Source organism: Macaca nemestrina, chromosome 16, assembly GCF_043159975.1.
Source record: "Macaca nemestrina isolate mMacNem1 chromosome 16, mMacNem.hap1, whole genome shotgun sequence".
In the NCBI taxonomy this organism is placed as follows: Eukaryota; Metazoa; Chordata; class Mammalia; order Primates; family Cercopithecidae; genus Macaca; species Macaca nemestrina.
In genome coordinates this window covers 94,952,140-94,976,140 of record NC_092140.1, presented here as the reverse complement: position 1 = coordinate 94,976,140, position 24,001 = coordinate 94,952,140, and the positions used below count along the sequence as shown (strand labels likewise).

The following is a 24,001-nucleotide window of genomic DNA, read 5'->3' as shown; positions in this document are numbered from 1 at the left end:
CTTTTGTGTATTTTTTAAAAACTTGCTTTACTCACTAAAATATCTAGAGAGTTCTAATGTGAGTAGACGTATATCCAGCTCCCTGTTTTGTAACTGACTGCTAATATTTCATGGTGCTTTTGGAAAGTGAAAAATATGGTGGCATATTGTTATCAATGGAAATTAGTGGATAAAGTCGGTACTTAGGGACTATCGAACATAAGCCAAAATTAAGAACGATGTCTGATTACAAATACAAGCCCTGAATAAAGAAGCCGATATCATGGCACTCAACAGGCAGCTTGGGGGAAAAACTGGTATGAAATATTAACCCGATCACTTTCTCTACCAGTACGTGTTGTTGAGATTCTAGAATATGCTCCTTGTTGTGCTAGGTACTGGGGGAATAGCGCTATGTAAAGTGAGTCCCCTCTTCATGGAGCTTATAGACTAGTGGGGAGGGCAGACACTGCACAACAATGCATAAAATTTACTATCACAAGGAAAGTAGAGGGTGCTCTTACCCATTTAGGGGTTCAGCAAGATCTCCTTGAGGAAGTAAAATGTAAGCTAGACTTGATGGTTGAATAGGATTTTGCCTAGCCATAAGGAGGTGTCAGTCTGGATTGAAGAGAAAACGTGGCATTACAAGTTGATGGAATAGCATGTGGAAAGGCTTAGAAGCAAGAGGGGATTTGGCCTTATGTATAAGATGACAAACAGGAGAAAATGGAGGCAGGAGAGCTGGGCAGCTGTCAGAGTTTGGAAGGCTTTGAAAGCAGGTAGGGAGCTTGATTTTGCTTCTAAAGACAATGGAAAGTCATTGCAGGGTTTTAAGCAGAGCTGTGGATGACCAACTTGGCCTCTTAGAAAGAGAACTGGAGTGGCTATGTGAAGGACAGGTTGGCAAGGAGTCAGTCTAGGAGCAGAAAGACCAATGTGGAGGTTGTTGCACTAATTCAGATGAAAAATGAAGACTCGGGGTAGAGTGATGGGGAAAATTCACTGACTCAAATTGCAGAGTCTGCCAGCAGGGCACATCTGTGCCATCTCTTTTTGGCCTTGGTAGGTCCTGGATTAGAGTAAAAGGTTTGGCTCATCTGGCCCTCAGGTGAACCAGCATTTGGATCATGACACTACGTACCGAAGGCAGTCCCATGGTATGCAGGAAAGATGGGGAAGACTGGGTTCAATTACCCTTACAGAGCTGCCTAGTCACATTCCTTGGATTTTAGACCAGGAGTCTGGTAACTTATAGCCTTTGGGCTTCCCATAGAAAGATTTGTTTTACCTACACAGTGTTTTTCTTTCTAAAATGAACTAATTATCAATATTTTAATATTGTGATATTTTATATCAAAATCTAGATGTTCAATCTCTAGAAAAATCAGAAGATCTGGTTACGCTGGATTTGCATTTCTACCTGGTAACATCCTGCCCATTTAGAGGAGGCCTATGCTCTTTCCTTTGCCACATTTCTGTCCACTCTCTATTGCCTCCCTGGTTCTGGGTATCATGTACTAATCATGGCGCTTGTGATAGAGGCAGGAGGCAGAGAAATGCTAGGCAGACAGAAGTGGGTTCTCAGTGAAACTCACCTCCAAGCTGAAGACAGTTTAAACACTGAAAGCCAACCTACAAGTTAAATCTTTGGACTCAGACTGAGATCTTGTCTTCCTGTTTGGCAAGCTTTCCTCTGATTGGTCCCCACCCTTCCCCTGTTTTACATATACCTACCCTTTCCTAATTGGTTTTTCTACTTTGGCGTGCCCACCTTTGAGTGGTGCCTTTGCTTTAACTTTTTTTGCATACTCACAAACCAGTCAGCACACACTCCCCACTCTGAGTTCAAAAAAGGCCCCAGACCTGGCCACCAGGGGGATCTTTCCCGTCTTTGGGGAGGGGAACCATCCCCGCGCCCCCAGCAGCAGTGTCCCCTCTCTGCTGAAAGCCATTTTCACCATTCAATAAAAATCTTTCTACCCTTCTCATCCTTCAATGTCCCACGTATCCTCATTCTTCATGGGCGCAGTACAAGAGCTTAGGAACCACTGAACACAGGGGTGAGCTGAGGCATGCCAATGTGGCCAAGCAAGGCCTGGGAGGGGCATCACCAGCCAGGAGTCCCTGGCTTGGAAAGCAACTGAGAAGAAAAATCCTACACTGTTATGCTGCATTTCTCACACCCAGCCTGGTTTTCCTCATTCGTGTTCCTTGCTTGCATCTATAGGTGTTTAAATTTTTGACCCCTTTTCTAGTGAATTTTCTTTAAAAACCCTGATTTGGCATTAAGTCACCTACTTTAAGCTAACAAGCACTAAGTCCCTCTCCTATAGACTTCACACTTAAACTAGAAAAATAAGGCACAAATATACATTTATTCATTCAGTATTTCTTGAGTACCTGCTATGTTCAAAGCATGTGCTAGACACTGAGATACAAAGATACATAAAGGAATCCCAGCCACTGCCCTCATGATTTTTACAGTCCAATTATAATATAATAATTAAATTATTATTGAAATAATAATAGCAATACATAATAATCACAGGCAAATTCAAATATAAAAAGGTAAAGGTCTGCTCTGAGAGAGTAAATGGTTACTTTAAGAAAGTGGAAGAAGTCTTAATTTACATCAAACAACCAAGGAAACTTTCCAGAATGTAGCACTTGCTCTCTGCTCTTGGAGTGGGTAGACAATGTGATGCTCTGACGTGTATCTATCCTTCTGAACTGAGAGATGTCACACAAGAGTTACACGGGATACATGGTTTATGAGATTCAGATTTAACTCTGAACTGTCAGGAACATAAGAGAACTGTCCTTGAGGACTGTGAATCATCTCCTGAGGTCATTGAGCCTCAAGACTGTCTACAGAAACATCAGTTTTCACTGCACTGCTTCGGCTCTTTGGGAAAATCCTTTACTCTCTCTGTCATTGGAAAAGCCTCAATAATCCCTTCTGTAAGTGATCCCTAGGATCCCTTCAGTTCTAAGGTCCTATGACTTGTGAATGAAAGGGCTAATAATGCATGACAAAGAGTTCAAAGTATTACCAGGTGGTACCTTCCCTTCCCTCATGGGGTACCAAAATATCTTTCAGAGGTGGGGTTAAGTCTGGTAAAGTGAGATTCTAAACTCTGGAATGAATTTGAAGGTTTTGTTTAAGGGAGATTTAAGAAAGTATCCTAGGCTGAGCATGTAAACCAAAGGCAAAGATATAAAATACAGGCCATAAAAATAAAGGAGTAAGGCTGGGCACAGTGGCTCATGCCTGTAATCCCAGCACTTTGGGAGGCCAAGGCGGGCGGATCACTAGGTCAAGAGATTGAGACCATCCTGGCCAACAAGGTGAAACCCCATCTCTACTAAAAATACAAAAATTAAATTAGCTGGACGTGGTGGCACATGCCTGTAATCCCAGCTACTTGGGAGGCTGAGGCAGGAGAATCGCTTGAACCTGGGAGGCAGAGGTTGCAGTGAGCCAAGATTGTGCCACTGCACTTCAGCCTGGTGACAGAATGAGACTCCGTCTCAAAAAAAAAAAAAAAAAAAAAAAAAAAAAAAAAAAAAAAGGAGTAGCCAAGTGTAAGGTACAATTTGATGAGTAGGTGCCACCAGGGGAGAGTAAGAGAGAGGCGCTCAGAGATAGCCCATGAAGCTGTGTGTGGAAGGAATTGGATCCATGAATAGAGAATTTAGTCTTGACCTGATAAGAAGGATCAAAGTGGTGTTTTAAGAAGATTATTCGAGCAGTTCTGTACAACAGGCTACTGCTTTCCCATCACCATCCTCAATGGCACTGACTAAAAGTTTTCAAAGCCAACTACCTAACATTTTGGGCAGAGACTCTTGAGTTCCTATGCGACAAAGGCTAAGCTTTTGGGTCTTAAAGGAATGAATCACAGCGTAAAGTCCGTTGGACTGTGATAAATAAACCTGGGATTGAAATGACTTATGTATACAAGCAACCTTACACTTAGATTGTTTTTTTTTTTAGCCAATGGCTGAAAAATTTTTCATCAATCACCAGTCTGAATCAATCCTAGGTAATTCGCCATTATTAACCTCTTTTCTCCTCCTTCTTGGCTTGGCAAACACAGTCTGTCAACCAAAACAAGAGAAAAAAGAAGCAGGTTGAACTGCTTTTCAAGCTCTCTGACTTACAATATGATCTTCCTGGTTATTTGCAAATGGCAGACAGAGCTTCATTTTCCTGGATCCTTTGCTTTGAGAAGTTTGAGTTTTCTAAAGTCTGTCACCTCTTTTAAAAGTAAAAAATGAAAAATAGTGCCCAAAGATGCCTATACTATGTCATCAGAGTAGAATTGGAGTCATAAGTAACCAAAGATTTCCACATTAATATTATTTAAAATCTAAGAATAAAGCCAACTGCTTGCCAAGATCCCTGACCATATCGCCGGAAGTTCCAAAGCACTAACCTGGACAATCGTGGCTTTTTTCAACTTAATTTATTATTTTATGTCTTCTAAATTTGAAAATTATTAACTTAGCAGGATACTAGCCATCAGTAGCAAACTTTAAACTCAATTTATAAATTCCTTGGAAAAAAATGACTAGGAATATATGTATTGTTGACCTCATTTTGAGAAATTTCCTTACAGGCTTTCCTCATTTATCTTAAAGAATGATTTAAATCCCATTCCAACTTTGCAGATAGTCCAGAGGTAAAATGCATGTTACTGTAGGTTTCAAAGAACTTGTGGAGATTTTTGGTCGGAAAATGGAAGAAAAATGACAGAAAACTTATACATCTAAATTATTTAGTGCCATTGTTTTGATACTTTGAAAATATTTTTAGTGTAGGTGATGCAAAGTCAATCATAGTTTATCAGGTTTACAGTTGGGGCAGTTGCTCTAAGCAAAAATGCTGTGTGCCTCCGAAAAATAAAGAAACAAGGCATTAAAACCCTATGACAGACAAGCTAGGTTTTATTACACATCACCTCCCATATTAGCGGTGTGTCCCAGTTGCTACAGGGCACGTCTGCCAGTTTGCTAAGCAACTGTGGATAAGGGTTTGCTCTATGCAGAGGAATTTTTGTAAATAAACTTATATTTTAAATGTAACAAGGGAGATCCTATTTAAAGAATTCTACCCTTTAATCTACTCTCTATACCATGTCTAAAATAATCTTTTTTTTTTTAAGCCCTAAAAATCAGAGCATGTGACTATTCTCTTGCTAAGAACGTTCAGTGGTTTCCTATTGCTTACCCTTAATCTCTGTCTCCAGAAACTTCAATTTTCCTGCTCCAATTATAACAGTAACAACAACAAACTTCTTGGTCTGGTGACATAAAGTAAGAATTACTGCTAATCCCACATGAGTCCTTTGGTAATTATATCTAAGTAGTCTTCTAGATTGAAATACCATGAATGCAGAGGAAACCATGGCAACACATTGATTTTTTTTTTTTTTTTTTTAGCACTCTCTCACTGTTCTGTTTTGTCATCCTTGAGGGAAGCTATCCCTTTTTATCTGGTGAACTTGTTCATTTCCACTTGAAGCATCACCTTTTTTTTTTTTGGTAAACTTGTCCAATACCTGCAGCAGTTAACTCTCCTAACATTAATCCTAAAGCATTTGCATTTCTTTCTATTATAACACCTGGGTTTGATTATAATTATGCCAGAACAGTGTGGTCTCCTCCAGTATACTCGGAGATCTGGGAGGGCAGTGAACCCTGTTCTATACCGCTTTGTGTCTACAGTGCCTGAAATACAGACAATACTTAAATGTCTCTTAAAAAACATGACTTTATAAAACAATGTTAAATCCTTTTATAAGAGCTCTTTCATGATATAAAGAACCATACACCAATCAATTTAGTTTAAGAGTCCGAGTATCTGTCTGTTAGGTTTTCGTGAGTTGGGGTGCAACAATATGCCATGTAGCTTCAGAGAGAACAACAGGAAAATTATCACAGATATTTCCATGCTTGATACAGTGACTTGTCCACCAGAATGTCACAATAGACTAAGGAAAGTGGTGGAAAGGCAAATAAAAATTCCAGACTTCAGTCTATTTTGTGATCAATTTTCAATCTCGGTCTTTTTAACGGACTGGAAAAAGGTTAATGACATTGTCTGGTTGAAGTTTCCTCACCCTATCCCTAGAAGAGGTTCCATTATCTATAGCAATATTCAGAACACTGGAGGTATTTGGGGGAAGGAAGTCATTGATTAGCCATGTTAGCATTTTGGCTGTCAATATCTTTGCATCTCCTCTTCAGAAATTCGGATTTAAAATGACACCTGCTAGACACACCACAAAATTCCCTCCCTCCAGAAAGCCTCCTTTGGTCACCCTCTCAACATATAAGTTCCTAAACAAAAATTGCTTATTTTTTTTTTGTAAACATTTTTAAGCATTTCATGTCTGTTCAGGATTCCTAATGATAATGAAATCTTCCTCAGGGAAAAGTGTACGTGTTCCACTTCTTTAATATCCTCTTTCCACAATGTTTTAGTCCCTTTTGTGTTGCTATAACAGAATACCCAGGACTGGGTAATTTATAAAGAAAAGAGGTTTATTAGCTCATGGTTCTGTGGGCCTGGACCTATGAGAAACATGACACCGAATCTGCTGAACTTCTGATGACCACCATTTGCTTACATGAGACACGGTAGAGAAAATCCAAGGGGAAGCGAACATGTGTGAAGGAAAACTCAAGGGCATCCTCATCCTGGCTTTTAAACAAACCACATCCCTTGTAAGTTGGATTCCTAGGTATTTTATTCTCTTTGTAGTAATTGTGAATGGGAGTTCACTCGTGATTTGGCTCTCTGTTTGTCTATTATTGGTGTATAGGAATGCTTATGATTTTGCACATAGATTTTGTATCCTGAGACTCTGCTGAAGTTGCTTATCAGCTTAAGGAGATTATGGACTGAGGCGATGGGGTTTTCTAAATATATGATCATGTCATCTGCAAACAGAGACAATTTGACTTCCTCTCTTCCTTTTTGAATACGCTTTATTTCTTTCTCTTGCCTGATTGCCGAGGCCAGAACTTCCAATACTATGTTTAATAGGAGTGGTGAGAGAGGACATCTTTGTCTTGTGCCGGTTTTCAAAACGAATCTAATTAAACTAAAGAGCTTCTGCACAGCAAAAGAAACTATCATCAGAGTGAACAGGCAAGCTACAGAATGGGAGAAAATGTTTGCAATCTACCCACCTGACAAAGGGCTAATATCCAGAACCTACAAAGAACTCAAACAAATTCACAAGAAAAAAACAACTCCATCAAAAAGTGGGCAAAGGATATGTACAGACACTTCTCAAAAGAAGACATTTATGTGGCCAAAAATATATGAAAAAAAGCTCATCATCACTGGTCATTAGAGAAATGCAAATCAAAACCACAATGAAATACCATTTCATTCCAGTTAGAATGGCGACCATTAAAAAGTCAGGAAACATCAGATGCTGGAGAGGATATGGAGAAATAGGAACACTTTTACACTGTTGGTGGGAGTGTAAATTAGTTCAACCATGGTGGAAGACAGTGTGGTGATTCCTCAAGGATCTAGAACCAGAAATACCATTTGACCCAGGGATCCCATTACTGGGTATATACCCAAAAGATTATAAATCATTCTACTATAAAGACACATGCACACGTATGTTTATTGCGGCACTATTCACAATAGCAAAGTCTTGGAACCAACCCAAGTGCCCTTCAACAATAGACTGGATAAAGAAAATGTGGCACATATACACCATGGAATACTATGCAGTCATAAAAAAAGGATGAGTTCATGTCCTTTGCAGGGACATGGATGAAGCTGGAAACCATCATTCTCAGCAAACTAACACAGTAACAGAAAACCAAACAGCACATGTTCTCATATGTGGATGTTGAACAAGGAGAACACATGGACACAGGGAGGAGCACATCACACACCATGGCCTGTCAGGGGGTAGGGGGCTAAGGGTGGGATAGCATTAGGAGAAATACTTAATGTAGATGACGGGTTGATGGGTGTAACAAACCACCACGGCACGTGTACACCTATGTAACAAACCTGCACATTCTGCACATGTATCTCAGAACTTAAAGTATAATTTAAAAAGAAAGAAAGAAAGAAACGAAAGAAAGATTTTTTAAAAAGAAAATAAAACAAACCACTTTCGAAGAATGTTCTCAAGAGAACTAATGTATTCCTGCCAGAGTGAGAACTCACTACTGGGAACACCATGCCACACCGTTTTTGAGTGATCTGCCCCCATGACCCCAACACCTTCCACTAGGCCCCACCTCCAACACCACCACATTGAGCATAAAATTGCAACATAAATTTGATGGGGACAAACTCAAACCATATTCAAATAATAGTACATACCCAAAAGCAACAAGCACACGCTTCACCTCATATTGACAAATATTTACTTCCATACGAAATCTTTACCATGTTGTCAACTGTCTCTTCATCCTCTGCCCTCCCAACGAAATGATATATGGATGGTATTTAATTTAGATTACTTTGTTCTTTCCTTCCCTTCTTTATTTGGTTTTATTTAGAAAATATTGTAGCACCTCTTAAAATTAATTGGGAGTCCCGAATTGCTACAGATAAAATCTTGTGATGCTACATCTCAAAACAAGAATAGAATAGGTATTGTGGTTAAGTCTGGTCACTTGGGTTTTAGTCCTACCTCTGCTCTGATAGGCATTACTTTGGGTTAATTCTGGTGTTACTTTGTGTCATTGTTTTAGTTTCCTAATATGTGAAATAGGAAGAATAAATAATATGCTGCCACTGTCATCAAATTGGTGTAAAGATTATTTGGATAGGATGGAAACACACTTTGGAAGGAACAAGTCACTACTTTTGAGTGTCCTCACTTCCTTCCACCTGTTATCCAGGAAACACACACACTGAGGTGTGTGCTGGTAAAGACTCCAATTTGTAGCAGCTGCCAATTTCTATGGTGTAAATACTCCCACTGTGGTTGATTTCAAGCCATCAATAATTTAGCATCCAGCTTCCAAAATTCTTGAATGTTGAACAATTGGGTCTTGATACAGGCTGGCTTCAGCACACTCCTGCATATACCTCAGACTCTGAGGTCATCTAATAGATTATTGTAAAATAACATAATAAAATAGCAAACCTGCCATTTCCAATGTGACAAAGTAAATATTACTCCTAACTCTTATATAAGTCCTTCCATCATTATATCTAAGTGGTGTTCTGGGTTTGGATACCATGAATGCAGGGAACACACAGCAACACATCAATTTTTAAAAATACTTGCTTACCTAGTCTACGACTGCTAATAAAATAAGATTTATTGTGGCCACCCAGTTAGAACGAAGTGGCTGTAACAATCTCTTCTGAGCTCATTATCTTATGTCTTAACTGAGGAAAAAGTAGTAATAATCATCACTACAGTTCATGTTTAATGAATGCTACTCATCTTTTCCTCACAGCCACCTTGTGTGACATGTAATTATTATTCCCCATGTTACATGGCAGGAAAGTGAAGTTTAAGTGCACAGGAGGCAAAAGGAGGAGCAGAAATGCAATAGAAGGCAACTTGGTGTCAGCCAAGGCTCTCCACCAGCTCCTTTTTCCCTGTGAACTATCTTCAGCGTAATGCTCGTGTTAAGTTACTTTCTTAACCTGTTCTACCAATAAGAATAGCTATTTGCATTTATCACAATGCAGTCGTGTTCACTTTCCACACGCTTGACTTTACAGCACGACGCCTTCTTGAAAAATTCTGCTCAATAAAATGGGAGCTAGTTGGTTTCTATTAATGGCTCAGATATTCATCTTATTATTTGATTTTAATTTAGACTATTTTTTCCATATAGTAATTGTAGATTCCCCTGCACTGGATATGTGACAGGGTAGAATGTTTGCTCCAAAATGTTGAAATAAATGGTGTAATATATCCTCATTGTATAAACTCTTCTTATTCCTTTACTATCTATGCAAGCCCCTAACTCTACACAAAGTTCTCTTGTGGACTTTGACTTTTATGTTGTTTTGAATATCCTACAAATAGAACTTTATATTTGCTCTCTAAACACGCCAAGAACAAGAGAAGAATAAAGTCTAACACTGAGTGCCCGTTAGATTGAGAAGGAATGTCAGTTGTGTGAATTTGGGAGAAAGGTCTGTTTTTTCAATGAATGGTGGCTTGCATGGAGATTGTGTTTATAGCAAAGCAAAAGCCATGAGAGTCTAAACAGCAGTTCGGTTCTCCCAAGGAAACATCTGAGAAAAAGGGCGTAAATAGACTACATTCAGATAGGTTTTCAGTGTATTAACTGCTGCAGAGGAGGAATTCTGTTGTACAGAACTGTTTATTGTTACCATATCTCATGTCCTGTTTGGAACTTTCCTATATACAAATGGAAGGAATTGAGAAGGACGAGACACAGGAGACCTATGGAGGATCCCGCCCATCTTTTTGATTATGGAAGGCTTCCCCAAGCTTCTTTGTCAGTGCACACCAGTGAAGATGTTTTCCTGTCTGCATTTCCTGGCTGTATAGGTAAAGCATGCTGCCTAGGTCCTGTCTGCAAGTAGCAATAGTTTATAAACAGCTTCGTGTGACCTGTGACTTATCAGAGTTTGCACTGCACAAACAAGCATAGCAGGGTTATAGTCTATTGGTATTTTAAAAATTGCCTCTTCTGGAAAATGATTTCCACTCCCTTTCCCTCTTTCTCTTTTTTAACAATCCCATTTCAGAATTGTAAAATCCTTTAAATTATTTTTAAATGTAAATGATGGTAAAAAAAAAAATCAATAAATACTCAATCCAGCCTAGGCTATAAGACTTTTCTCTCTTGATTTCGGCTTCTCTGTATTCCAGAAATACTTGATTCATTGCAAGTGCTAAGTGAACAATGAAAGTGAGAAGTAGTGAGAAGTATGGTTCTGTTTGGTACAAAGACAATTTCAGTGGAACTTCAGCTAGAATTATTTATTTATTTATTTGAGACAGGGTCTCATTCTGTTGCCCATGCTGGAGTATAGTGACCAATCTTGGATCACTGCAACCTCTGCCTCCTGGGTCCAAGTAATTCTCATGCTTCAGCCTCCCGAGTAGCCGGAATTACAGGCGTGCACCACCACGCCTGGCTAATTCAGCTAGAATTAAAGTTGTACATTATGGAACTATAAAAACGAGTAGAAGCTTTAAAGTGTTTCCAGTAAGAGGAGAGTTTCTCCATTCTACTCTCTACCTCCATGAGATCAACATTTTTAGCTCCCACATATTTGTGAGAATATGCATATGTCATTATTTCTTTATTAATACATTTAACATATTTCTGATAACTCTCCACTATGAAAGATGAGGATTTACTTCCATAACTTATCCAAGTTTTTTTTTTTTATCTCTCCATTTTGATTTTTGGTAGTGATTATTTTAGTTATGTTGCTTGCCTTTGTAACTTTAAATGTCATATTTAAACTTCTATTTCTTATTTCACCAACTTAAGCCATTATATCTTGACTTTCTACTATATTAGATGAGGATATTAGTATTTACTTCCTTTTTTTCTACACTCTTCTTTTATATCATCAAGGTTGATGTTTACATTCTGTTTTCTAACTATATTTAAGGCTGAGGATTAATTCAATGAGTTATCTCTCGTAGTTGAAAAGAAATAAATAAATTTATGTAAGTAAACTATTTGCATTTTATTTCTTGCCAAGTAAAATAGAATTGCATTTCATTCTCCATGGGTGCAATGCCCTAACTCCCATGTCATTTGAAGGAGACAATTCACAGTGTGGAACCTAGGTGGAGTTTCTTTTCTTAGACTTTCTCTATTGTTTGAAATCATGCCATAGTTTACTTTGCAATGTATTTGGACGTGCATTTCTTATACAGTTTTATAACTTTCTTAACTGTTCTAATTAATTCCTCCCCCTCTTATTATGAGTAGAGACATGTTTTTGTTTTGATTTTTACCACTTTTTACTAATATAAGATAGTTCTGTAGTCTTGTTATACTGCTTGGAATCCATCCTATTCCCTTTTATTCTTAGAATCCAGTGGTTTTTTCTTTTTTTTATTTTTTATTTTTTGAGATGGAGTCTCGCTCTGTCGCCAGACTGGAGCACAGTGGTATGATCTCGGCTCACTGCAACCTCCGCCTCCCGGGTTCAAGCGATTCTCCTGCCTCAGCCTCCTGAGTATCTGGAACTACAGGTGCACGCCACCATGCCTGGCTAATTTTTGTATTTTTAGTAGAGATAGAGTTTCACCATGTTGGCCAGGATGGTCTCGATCTCTTGACCTTGTGATCCGCCCACGTTGGCCTCCCAAAGTGCTTGGGATCACAGGCCTGAGCCACGGTGCCCGGCGGGCTTCTTATTTTTAATTTGAACCAGTTGTTCAAATTAATAATTAAATAATTACATAATTAAATAATTTAAATAATAATTAAATAATTAAATTAGATATTCTGCATAACTATCATGCTGGCAACATTTTCACTGAGCTCCTCAGTAAGGTTCCTTATTTCTTATAGCCCATGATTTCCTTTCTCTTTACCCTTGTTATTCTCCTTAGCGGGGAAAAATGTATGGTGGGCATATTCTGAGCTCTTTTCTAAAAATGCTTCTGTTTGTCTTAACTCTCATTGAAAAATTGGGTGGGCATAGTAGTCTAGGTTTAAAATCACTTTTCCTCAGAACTGAAATATCAAGGCATCTGATGATGTTTATATTCCGCTTTGTAACTACCTTCTCTAAAAGTTGAAAAGCAATAAATAGTACTTACATAAGAATAGCGATTTGCATTTTGTTTGTTGCAAAGTAAAATAAAGTGCTAGGATTTCATTTCATTCTCCATGGTCCAATGCCCTGATGCCTGTGTCCATTTAGTGTTATTGATGAGACATTAAATTCTGGCTGAGTCTCATTTGCTGTGTTTTGCAGTGTGGAAGTTTTAGGGCCCTCTCCTTTCCCTTAGCATTTTGAAATTTCATGGCAATATATTTAGAGGGTTTTTAAATGTTTCATTACTTCTTCTTGGATCTCTGTTTTCTCTTAAAATACCTGGATTAGGTTCTCTTATCTTTCATGCCTCAGTATTTCAGTTTCGTATTCTAGATTTCCTTCACTTTAACCTTCCAAACTTCTATTACATTTAAAGATACTTCAAAATCATGTTTACTTTTCAAGAGTTGCTTTTTATTTTTATGGTTTCTATTTTATAGTATCCTTTTCTTGTTTAATGAATGGAATATATTCTTTAAACAACTTTACTGTGATAAAATTTATATACTATAACATTCACCCTATTTAAGTGTGCAATTCAAAGATCTTTGGTAAGTTTAGAGTTGTTCAGCCACCACTACAATCTAGTTGCATAATATGTTCATCACCTCAAGAAGCACAGTCAATTTCCATTCCCACATTCATCCTCAGACAACAACTAATCAGTTTCTATCTGTACAGATTTGTATTGCAGTCTTTTGCACCAGGTTTCTTTCACTAGCATGTTTTTGAGATTAATCCATGTTGTGGCAAGTATGAGTAGCTGATTCCTTTTTATCGCTTAATAGTATTCCATTGTGTGAATATACTACCTTTTGTTTATTCATTCATCAGTTGACAGGTATTTGAGTTGTTTTCAGTGTTTGGCTGTTATGAATAATGCTGTATGAACAATTTATGTTGAGTGGACTTAAGTTTTCGTTTGTTTTAAGTAGATATCTAGGAGTAAAATTGCTGGGTCATATGGAAAGTTTATGTTGAACATGTTAAGAAACTGTCAAACCATTTTCCAAAGCCACTCCCTAATTTTTACCTTTTTACCAGTGATGTATACAGAACCTCAACTTAATAGAGAATGGCAAGCAAGAAGGGTGCCACAGCTCCATGAGTACTCCAGGAAAGCAGACAACAAGCCTTAAGACCGTTACTTACTCACAGCACAGAAAACAGCAGCAGCATAATTGTGCCAGTTTACCTTGTCCTCAAGTCCCATAAAGAGCCTAGATAGATGCTCGGCCTGCAGAGGGTTGCACAGCAGTAGAGGAACCAGGGTTTAGGGTCCAGAACCCTTTGTAGAAAATAGCAAACAAGTTAGTCCATGTCTCCAGGGGGGCAAGAAGTCACACGGTAATCAAGCTACGGTTGCCTCCATGTATTAATTGCCTTCTTTACCAGCTATAGAAGCCGCTCACATTTAAGGAAAGGATAATCTTTGCAGTGTGGCACATGCAGCAGTGTGCAGGAAGGCTCAGAGCCCACAGCCGGCTGTCTCCCCCAACAGCGATAACAGGGAAGCTTGTGGAAATTGGTTAGATCCAGCATATATTTTAAAAACAGCTGATAGGATTTCCTTTTAGATGGCAATGTCGCCACTGAGAATTCCTATGCCATTCTCTGTGACAATCCTTGTATATTACCTGTTTTTACTATCTTTTTTGATTTTGGTAGTAAAACTATATTCACCTCATTAGTTAAGTTAGTTGTCTCATGGATGTATGCTTGGTGCCTAGATGGATACCTGATGCTAATCTGATGTAAGTGTTACTTGATGTAAGTGTTCAGTAAATTATCTTATGACTGACCAAATGAAATCAGTTTAACTGTTAGCCTTATTATCAATATGTAAAAATTACTCCCAGTGGAACCAAGTAGTGCACTATGATATATTTCTTTTTACATGGGACAATTTTCTTTTGCTTGGGTCAATCATTGCCTCATTGTTGTCTGCTCAGGTGACTAAATATCATCATGAATTGATCCTGGACTCTCTACCGCAAGTTTAACTGTCTTCTCCAAACAGCCAAACATATAGTATAATCCTCAGATTCATTTTCTTAGAGAGACCCATACTTGAGTCCTCAATTCTCTTGTACTGATATATACACATTGTTCTTTGCACTTCTTGTACATCTCTTTTCTGGGGTTCTCATCTGGGAAATCCCTTAGTTCTTGCATTGATTTACAACCTCCAGAACATGGCTGAAGGCTGGAAAATGGTCTATGGGAGAGACACTTTGAGGCCTACCATGTCTGAGCTGTCTTTACAATATGTTAATACCTGACTGACCTGAGAGATTGGTTGAGTACATTACTTTCGAAATCAGTTTCCTTCAAAATTCTAAGGTTTGTTTTGTCTTTTAGATTCCAATGTCACCTTTGAGAATTCCTATGCCATTCTTTGTGACAATCCTTGTATATTACCTGTTTTACCCCCCTCAGGATTATGTATTGATCACCTATACTGTAACAGTCCTCAACTGTGTTTTATTTTGTGGGTGGGTCATTCAGTGAATTATTCTTTTAGTAATTCCCTTCTGCATTTTTTTTTCTCCTTGAAACTCCTACTATTTAAATTTTAGATGGTCTGGACTTGTCCTCTAAATTTATTCTATTTTTTCTCCTAATTTTCATCTCTTTGCCCTTTGTTCCACTTTCTGGGAGATTTTCTTTCCAGAAAATCTTTGTAATTCAAATCTTCTACTGACTTTTCCCTGCTGTCATACATTGTTATGAGTTGTATTATGTCCCCTAAAAAGGTATGTTGAAGTCCTTACCCCCAGTGACTCAGAAGGTGACTTTATTTGGGAACAGGGTCTTTGAGATAGAATAGAGTTAAGATCGGGTAATAGGGTGGGGTCTAATCCAATCTGACTGGTGTCCTTATAGGAAGAAGACAGGGAAAGCAACACGTAATGTCAGAGGCAGAGATTGGAGGGATGCAGCCTCAAGCTAATAAATGCCAAAGACTGACAGCCACCACCAGGAGCAAGGAAGAGGTAGGGAAGGTTCTGCTCAGAGTCTCAGAGGGAGCATGGCCTGGCTGACACCTTCATATTCCAATTCTAGCTTCCAACACTATGAGAAAATAAACTTTGGTTGCTTTAAGCCTCCCAGTTTGTGGTAATTTGTTATTGCAGCCCTAGGAAACTATTACATAGATGTAATGTCCAAGATCTCTTGTCAAAGTTTCTTTTTTTTATTTACATCATATGTTTCCTCAAAGATCTCCCCTCCCCTCCCCCCACCGTCTCCCCTGCCCCCTCCCCTCCTCTCCCCTACCCCCTCCCCTCCCGTCCTCTCCTTTTTCCAGGGTCTTGTTCTGTTGCCCAGGCTGGAGTGCAGGGACACAATCATAGCTCACTATAGCATTGAACTCCTGGGCTCAACTGATCCTCATGCCTCAGCCTCCCCAGTATCTGGGACTACAGGCACGCACCACCAGCACTGGCTGATTTTTTTTTTTTGGTGGACACTGAGTCTTGCGATGTTGTCCAGGCTGGCCGCAGACCCTTGGTCTCAAGCAATCCTCCCACCTCAGCCTTCCAAAGTGTTGGGATTATGGATGTGAGCCACCATTCCTGGCTTCCTTTCTTCCAATTTGTTCTGTTTGGTCTCTGTCTTCCATATTAATGGTGTTTTACGAATGTCTGGTGCTGTTAGTCATCCATTCGATTTCAAGACTATCACTCTAAAACACTGATTAGAAGTTCCTTGTTATGGGTAGGGCTCATTGAGAGTGACAGGCTGAAAGTCTCCCTTGGGGAAGCTTGGGTCCAGTGTCTGAAGTATCAGTTGTTAGTAGATCTCTTTTCTTGGCAAATTTCACCGGAAAGTCACTCTTTAATTTTCTGCCTGGCAGTGGGGCTGGGAGTGAGGGAGCTAAGGGTCTCCCTTTTTGTATGTAAGGGTCCCCAGAACCAGTGCACCTCGGATGCAGTCTCCTCCAGCCTCCTGCTGGGCTGGGGCAGGGTAGTTACCTAGCTGAGGGGGAGTGAGGAGGGATCTACGGGTTTAACTGCTTCTGTTACAGATTTTAAATCAATTCTGTGTTTTTAGCTTCTTCCGTGCCCACTTTCAGAGGTGACTGGTGCTTCTGAAGTGGTGTCGTTGTCTGGGGTAAATACCTGAGGTTCATCATCTCATGCCAAGGAAATCGAGGACGCAGACACACAAGAAGTGAGTTTAAGGCCAGAGGTTTAATGGAAGAAAGAAAGAGAATAGCTCTCTCTCCTGCAGAGAGAAAGGGGCTGCCGAGTGGGTCTTTGGTTCTGAGGTGATAATGCACGGGTTTTTATAGATGAGCTTGAAGAGGCAGTGTCTGATTTACATAGGGCCCGGAGGATTGGTTGGACCAGGTGTGTCATTTACATAGCGGTGAAGAGGCTAGCCATCTCCCACCCTAATATTTTATTATGCAGATGGGGTCTCTACCTGGCTGGCGCCATGTTGCCTGCTTTTTTACTGCACCTACGATGTCAAAGAAAAGGGAAGAGGGAACCTCCATGTTGAACATTCCTGGCCCCCAGGTAGCCTTTTCCTATTGACAGAACTGCTGACATTTACCTATGCAAGCTTCCAATTTGCTTATTTATGTCTGCAGCCTGATTTTACAGGCTGCCCTTTGTTAGAAAAGAAATGATTTGGGGGCTGCTTTTTGTTAAAAGGAAAGCCTTACCGAAGACTCTCTTACCCTCACTAACTGCCTAAATAATTTCTTTGTAACTCCTGTATCACTTCTACTTCCTCTGTATCAGGGGTTCTACAAAACGACTCTGTTTGCTTCTGGCCTTCACTAGGATTTCTCCAATGCTGTGTTAGGTTTCAAAATTTTCCAATCTGTAAGACCAATTAATATTCATCTGTCTTACAGTCAGCAAAATTTTATTGCTGTCATCTTTTTTCCTGTCTACAACTTTTTAAAGTTCTCTCTTGTTTAAAAGTGGTGCTGTAGGAAAAAGATGCAAACTTGTATATTGAAGTCACCGTGGTTAATCCATTGCTTTCAATCTTTTTTTTGGTCATTATATCTTCAGTATAATTTTTATAAACAGCAAATTGCTTTATTGAAAATAATCTAATTGGAGAGTCTTCGTCTTCTACAAGGAGTTTCATTAAATAACAAAGTGATTGTCAGGATACGTGGATTTATTTTATCAGTCTTATTTTGTTCTTTCTATTTACTGTGCTTCTTTTCCTCCTCTTTGACTTCTGTTGAACTGATGGAGTTTTCTTCTTTCTTTTTAATTTCCACCATATTTTACTTCTAGTCTTTTAGTGATTCCCACTTACTTGACATAGTCTCAGTTAATCAACATCTCTGCCTTCTCCTTAGCAATATAAGAATCTCTGACCATTTAAACTTAGATATTTTCTCACATTACAGATGCTCTGTATTTTAATCCCATCTTGCTTATAACAGGTATTTGTCATTTTTATAATTATTCTTAGAGTTTATAGTTACCCATAAATTGATCATGCTTTCCATTGCTTCTTACATCCTGTTTCCTCTTTCTGTTTAGATTTTTTCTTTTCGTATTTTCTTTTTTTTATTCTCCTATTTTTATTTTTAATTTTCCTTCTTTTCCAAGTGTTTAAACATAGAGGGCCTGGTTAAAATTAACATCTAACATTAGCCTTCAAGTCACTGCTGGAAGCTATTTTACCCTTCAGAAATATTCTAGATACAATGAATTTTACATGTTATTCATATTTTGTGTTACTGTGTTGGATTTTCCCCATCTATCACCCAAGATGGGTAACTCCCATACTTCATTTAGTAGTTAATATAAGGATAAGCATACATTTCAGGAAGAAAGGTGGAAGGAGAAAGATAAATAGAAAGAAAAGAAGGAGGAGTAGTAAAAGGAGGAGGAGGAAAGAGAAAGGAAGGAAAAGCGAGAAACATATATCCTTACAGTTTTAAATATAATTTAGTTTATCTTATAAATCTTACTCTGATACGGTATTCAAGAGACCCTAGGAACATTTTTAGGTTCTTAAGCAAAGGGAAACATGAGATTTTATTGAAACAAAAGATGTTCTAAAGGACAGAAACAAAAGGGACTGTCTCTTCTTAGAGCACAACTCTTATGGCAATTGGATGGGCTCTGAAGGGCCTTAGTGCTCATCCAATCCTAAATTGCTTAAATAGTAATTTAAGTCTCTCGCCCTCTGTTTTGTTTACCTGCAGCTGTTCTTGAGTAATGGAAGGTACATACAATACCTTTTTAACAACGTCTCACTCCTGACACAAAAGAAGTTCTTTATTAATGCATTCAACTGAATTCTGATTTAATAGTTCATTTATTTCAACCAACGTTTACTGGCTGGTGATACAATTGCTCCTCAAGGAGAAATGACTTGAACAGGAGAAAAGTTTAAAAAATTTTTTTTTAAATAGGAAATTTGTACTCCAAGATTCTTCTGTGCTGTAGTCAAAAGTGATGTGCCCTTGAATGGACTCTGAATGTCCTTCGACACAATAGACATGGCCAAGGAAAATAAACCCAAAGAAAAGAAACCCGGGAAAGACTGTAGGTCTAAGAGGCATGGCCAAGGTGTTGAGTGTAAGTGTATGTAACAGAAAAACTTCTGCATTTGGGGCTATTCTCAGAGTCACCTTGTTTTATCATAAGCAACTGAGCCATAGAAGAAATGCAGAGTAAATATTCCAGCTCCAGAGGATACATGCATTGTAGTTCACAGCCTTCAAGATGAAGTTGATACTTCAGCCCTCAAGATGACACTACTCAGAGCATGCATTTCTCTGAGCTTCAGCTTCCTTATTTGTTAACAAAACGAAGTGAAATATAACTTGGTTATGAACTTGAGCTTCAAGGTCAGGCATAGATAGTTTGAGTTAGGCTCTGGCATTTACTAATGATTTAAATATGGATAAATTATTTAACCTAAGCTTTAAAAAAATGTTTTCTTTTATTTTTGTTTTGAAGCTGTGAAATGAGGATTACAAAAATACCTATGTCATAGAGCTGTGAGACTGAAGTAGTTTAGTTTATTAAAGCATTTAGTCCCAATGCCTGGACGACACAAGCTCCCATAAATGTTGCCATTATTATTATTCAGTTAAGATTTTTAGTGTCTCATCATAATATCTAAAGGTTGCTTGTTGTCATAATAATAATACACAAAATAAACCCTCATTGGAGGTGATCAATAGCAAGAGCCTGGGTAATTATTGAGGTTATTTTTCCCTACCCATTTACAAAAAACGTTGAATCCAACCTGTCTTAACCAAGTATCCTGAAGGCTGTATGTACTCATGCACTTAAGGAGAAGGGACGATTTATGGTGGACCCTGCTAGTGCTTTCCAAAACCCACTTTTTCCTTCTTAGACATATAGGAGTCTTTATTTTCCAGCCAGATGGGGTCCTATGTCTTGTTCTGCTCAACGACAAATTGAGAAGACATGAGGTGCCACTTTTAAGACACTGAAAAGCCTTGGAGATTGTTGGGGTCTCTCTTCCTCCTGTGAAATGGTGAAACCTGGGGCTCTAAGCTGCTTAGCTGACTGAATCACCGCATGGAGGAAATCTGGTCTGGAAAGTCAGCCAGGCCTACAGTGGACTTTGCATGCTGAAAACCTGTTACTGTGTAAGGCACTGAGTTAATGGGACTGTTTGTTACAGCTGTGTAGTACAGGGGATCCTCACTAACACACTGTTAAAAAACTCAAAGTTACTCTTCATTTTGCAGACCTTAATTTGAGAGAGTTAAGTAGTTACAAGACAGAGATCACCCAATTAGTGGCACAGCTAGGACTAAAATCCTATTCCCAGGTTTCTTTCTAGTACATGTCTCTGTCTATTGAGATAGCATACTCCACACCTAATTTGCAGGACTGAATATAAAGAATAGAGACTAAGTAAAATGCGTAGCACAAAACCCATCCTATAGTGGGTAATTTAAAAAATTATAACTAATGTTTTGATTCTCTAAATTTAAAAACCTATTGCTATTGCTCTACACTTCTACCTGTGCCAAACATGCTGATTAATGCCCTTTAATTCTGAACCAATATTAAACTAGAAATTGATAATACATCTCAATTTGGGAGCAATTATATTTTTATAGCTTAAACTGCTGGTGCAGAATCTATACTTCACTCCATTTACATCCATTTAACACAAGAGAAATGCCAGTCCATTTTTCAGATAATGACAGAAAATTCATTCACATTTTAAGTATGTAGAAACTTTGAGAATTTATAAAATCAGAAGCCGCACTCCTGGGAATTATTTTGTCATCATCCCTTCTTGGTCTTAATTCCTCTATCCTTGCATCTCCTCTGGTCCTGCCCATCCTTACCTATGCTCTTTATGATGTTTCCCTTGTCTTTTGAGAGAAGTATTATCACATCATTGTAAATTCCTTTTGGCATTGCTAAGAAGGCATCTAGCTTCAGCATAGTTCAAGGATATCAGAAGGCATTTAAACTATTAGTAGGAATATAGTATCTTCAGCTCAGAAAGGTTTTGGAGCTCATCCAATCCTTATTCTAAATTAGGTCTTAAATTCTCATCCAAACAAATGTGTCAGAATTTCCAGAGATACATCTTAAAATTGTTAATTCTTAGCCCCACCTTAATCCACAGAATCATATTACTCATGATCATAAAGGGGCATAGTAATTTCTAATTTTAAAAAACATTATTTTCATCACATTCCTCTATTTCCTTCTGGTTATATCTCCTGCTGTGCGATTTCAATGTATGGTCTAATTGGGGAACTACTGATTAAGTTTCAGTTTTTCCCTGATTCTGGAATCACCTCTACAAACTCTCTGGCAAATTTTCTCCTATTATACATACTGTTGCTAATTTGATACTGTTACCTACTATATTAGCTATTTGCACCTTTATCTACAGCTTCCTATATTTATAGAGATGATACACAGAATGCTTTGTTTTAGTCCTACAATGATGGATAAAGAGCAAGATAAAGACCAGATTTATGTATATATAATATACATTTATATTTGTGGATATTATATATGTATATACTCAAGCATTATCAAAAACAATCTGAAGGGAAGTCATGGTATGTTTTATATATAATATATATTTAATTTAATTATAAATATATAATATATAAATATATAATATACACAAATATAAATATATAATATATATAACATAATCTACCATGAAGACTTCCCATCAGATTGTTATTGATAATGCTTATTGAATAAATAATACTCTTTTCTATGGATACATTTTCCACTGGTAATAGTCACTAAGTCTTACTTTTGAAATTTATAGTAGCTGCATTTAAAAATTAAGGCCAATGCTAAGCTATTTTGAACACCTTTATCACATCTTTTGAAGACAAAGAATCCTTTAGAGCTGAATGAAAGCAGTTGTTACATTGAGAACATTAGAAATTCAACAGCAGCAAGTAGGCTAACTTGGAAATGTTTATTGCAGCCTTATTCATAACAGCGCCGAACTAGAAATGAACCAGTTCACCAATTGTTCATTGCACAATTAAACTCCTTTAAATTTAATTCAGCTGAAGTTTTTCTTTTATCAAGCTCCAGCCCCTAGTCTCCAGGGAGGGGAGAAGGGCTGAAGGTAAAGTGGATCACTAATGGCCAATGAAGTAGAGTCAGTCATGCCTGTGTAATGAAGCCTCCATCAAAACCTAAAAGGGACTGGCTTCTGGGACCTTCCAGAGAGCTGAACACGTGGTGGTTTCTGGAGGGTTGTGTGCCAGGGAGGACATGGAAGCTCCATGTCAACTACCTGTGTATTTCTTCATCCAGCTGGTCATCCGTATCTTTTGTAGTGTCCTTTATAACAAATGGTACATGAAAGTAAAGTATTTCCCTGAGTTCCGTGAGCCACTCTAGCAAATTAATCAAGCCCAAGAAGGGGGTCCATCGTGAGAACTCTCAATTTATAACTGGTCAGTCAGGAGTATACGTGACAATCTACTACTTGGTATCTGATGCTATCTCCAGGTAGATAGTGACAGAAGTGAGTTGAGTTAGACGATACCTAGCTGGTGTCCACTGCAGAACTGATTGGTTGCTGGTGGGGAGAACTCCTCACACATTTTGGTAACCGGTGGTGAAGTATTCATTGTTGACTGTAACAGTAGGAAAAACAGTTAGGTTTCCCATCCTTTTAGAGGTAGACTCAACCTTGAAAAATAAATAGGGTCCAAAACTACACTGCACGTCAATGGGGAATTTTTCTACACTCAGGCTAAGTGAAAGAGGACATTCAATCACTGTAAAAATATTTTTCCTGATCCTGGTTTTATAAAAGGATAAAGCTCATTATGGAAAACTGACAAAGACAAAAAAGTAGTAAAAAGACAACCCAAAGTAGTCATAATTCCATAATCCAGGGGTAACTATATTTAGTGTTTTGTCTTATATGCTGCCAGGAACCTATGTGTACATGTACCATATTGCCTTGATCTTGGAAGCTTTCAATTTTAAGATACATTATTAACTTAATAACATTTTACTGAAAACAAGTTTTTAAAATATAACACATAATACATTATTTTAAATCTTCTATTTTATTTAGTCCAGTTAATGTCATAAATGGCTTTGAGCCTTCAATAGCTATCACCAGCATTAGAGTGATGTGATGCTTTTTATAATCTAGGCCTGTGATCATCACTTCTTCATTTGTTATAGAAATGAAAATATAATTTTGACATACACTGAAAAAAGTCAGGGTTTTGCTGCATTTCCTATTTGGTTAAACTTATTCCAAGTTTTTCTCATCTGCAATACCTACTTTCTCTTGGTCATCAGCCGGAGCTTCTGAAAATAGATTTGAGGCCTGAGTAATAGTCCTTCACTACTCTTGAACTGGTCATGCCACCTCTCCTAGCTTTAAAAATTCTAAGACTGAGATCAATTTCTACAGCATTTAATGCCATTGCCTAGTGTGTGACCAACCAAGTGCATGACAGGCAATCTTCTGCACACAAAATAATTTTTGTTTGAAGTATGCATCTAGAATAATTTTAAATCATTAGAAGCAATAATTTGTGATTCAAGTTTATGTTAAATGCAACTGCTTATACGAACCCAATGTAAATAACTCAGCTCAGGTAGCAATCCGATGAACATATATGTACATACATTATGATTCCTATTTATGATTATTTTCTTATGATACATTCTTTGATAAGCTAAACTCAAAATATTGAGATCAATATTTTGTTTCATCTTAAATGTCTTTGATTATTAGTGAGATTGAATA

At 38.1% G+C, this 24,001-nt stretch overlaps 2 long non-coding RNA genes across 7 annotated transcripts in view; one reads left to right on the top strand and one right to left on the bottom strand.

The window, feature by feature from the left end:
* LOC105485992 (uncharacterized) overlaps positions 1 to 24,001 on the bottom strand; it is a 539,662-nt gene that overhangs the window by 165,558 nt on the left and 350,103 nt on the right. The window lies entirely within an intron of this gene.
* LOC105485985 (uncharacterized) overlaps positions 1 to 24,001 on the top strand; it is a 72,015-nt gene that overhangs the window by 35,413 nt on the left and 12,601 nt on the right. The window contains exons 4-5 of one of the 5 annotated variants that reach the window (XR_989872.2): positions 15,644 to 15,753; positions 16,814 to 16,915. The exons of the other annotated variants lie outside the window; for them this stretch is intronic. This is a non-coding gene — a long non-coding RNA (uncharacterized lncRNA). Of the gene's footprint in view, positions 1 to 15,643; positions 15,754 to 16,813; positions 16,916 to 24,001 lie in introns of those variants that run through there. 5 annotated transcript variants of the gene reach the window in all.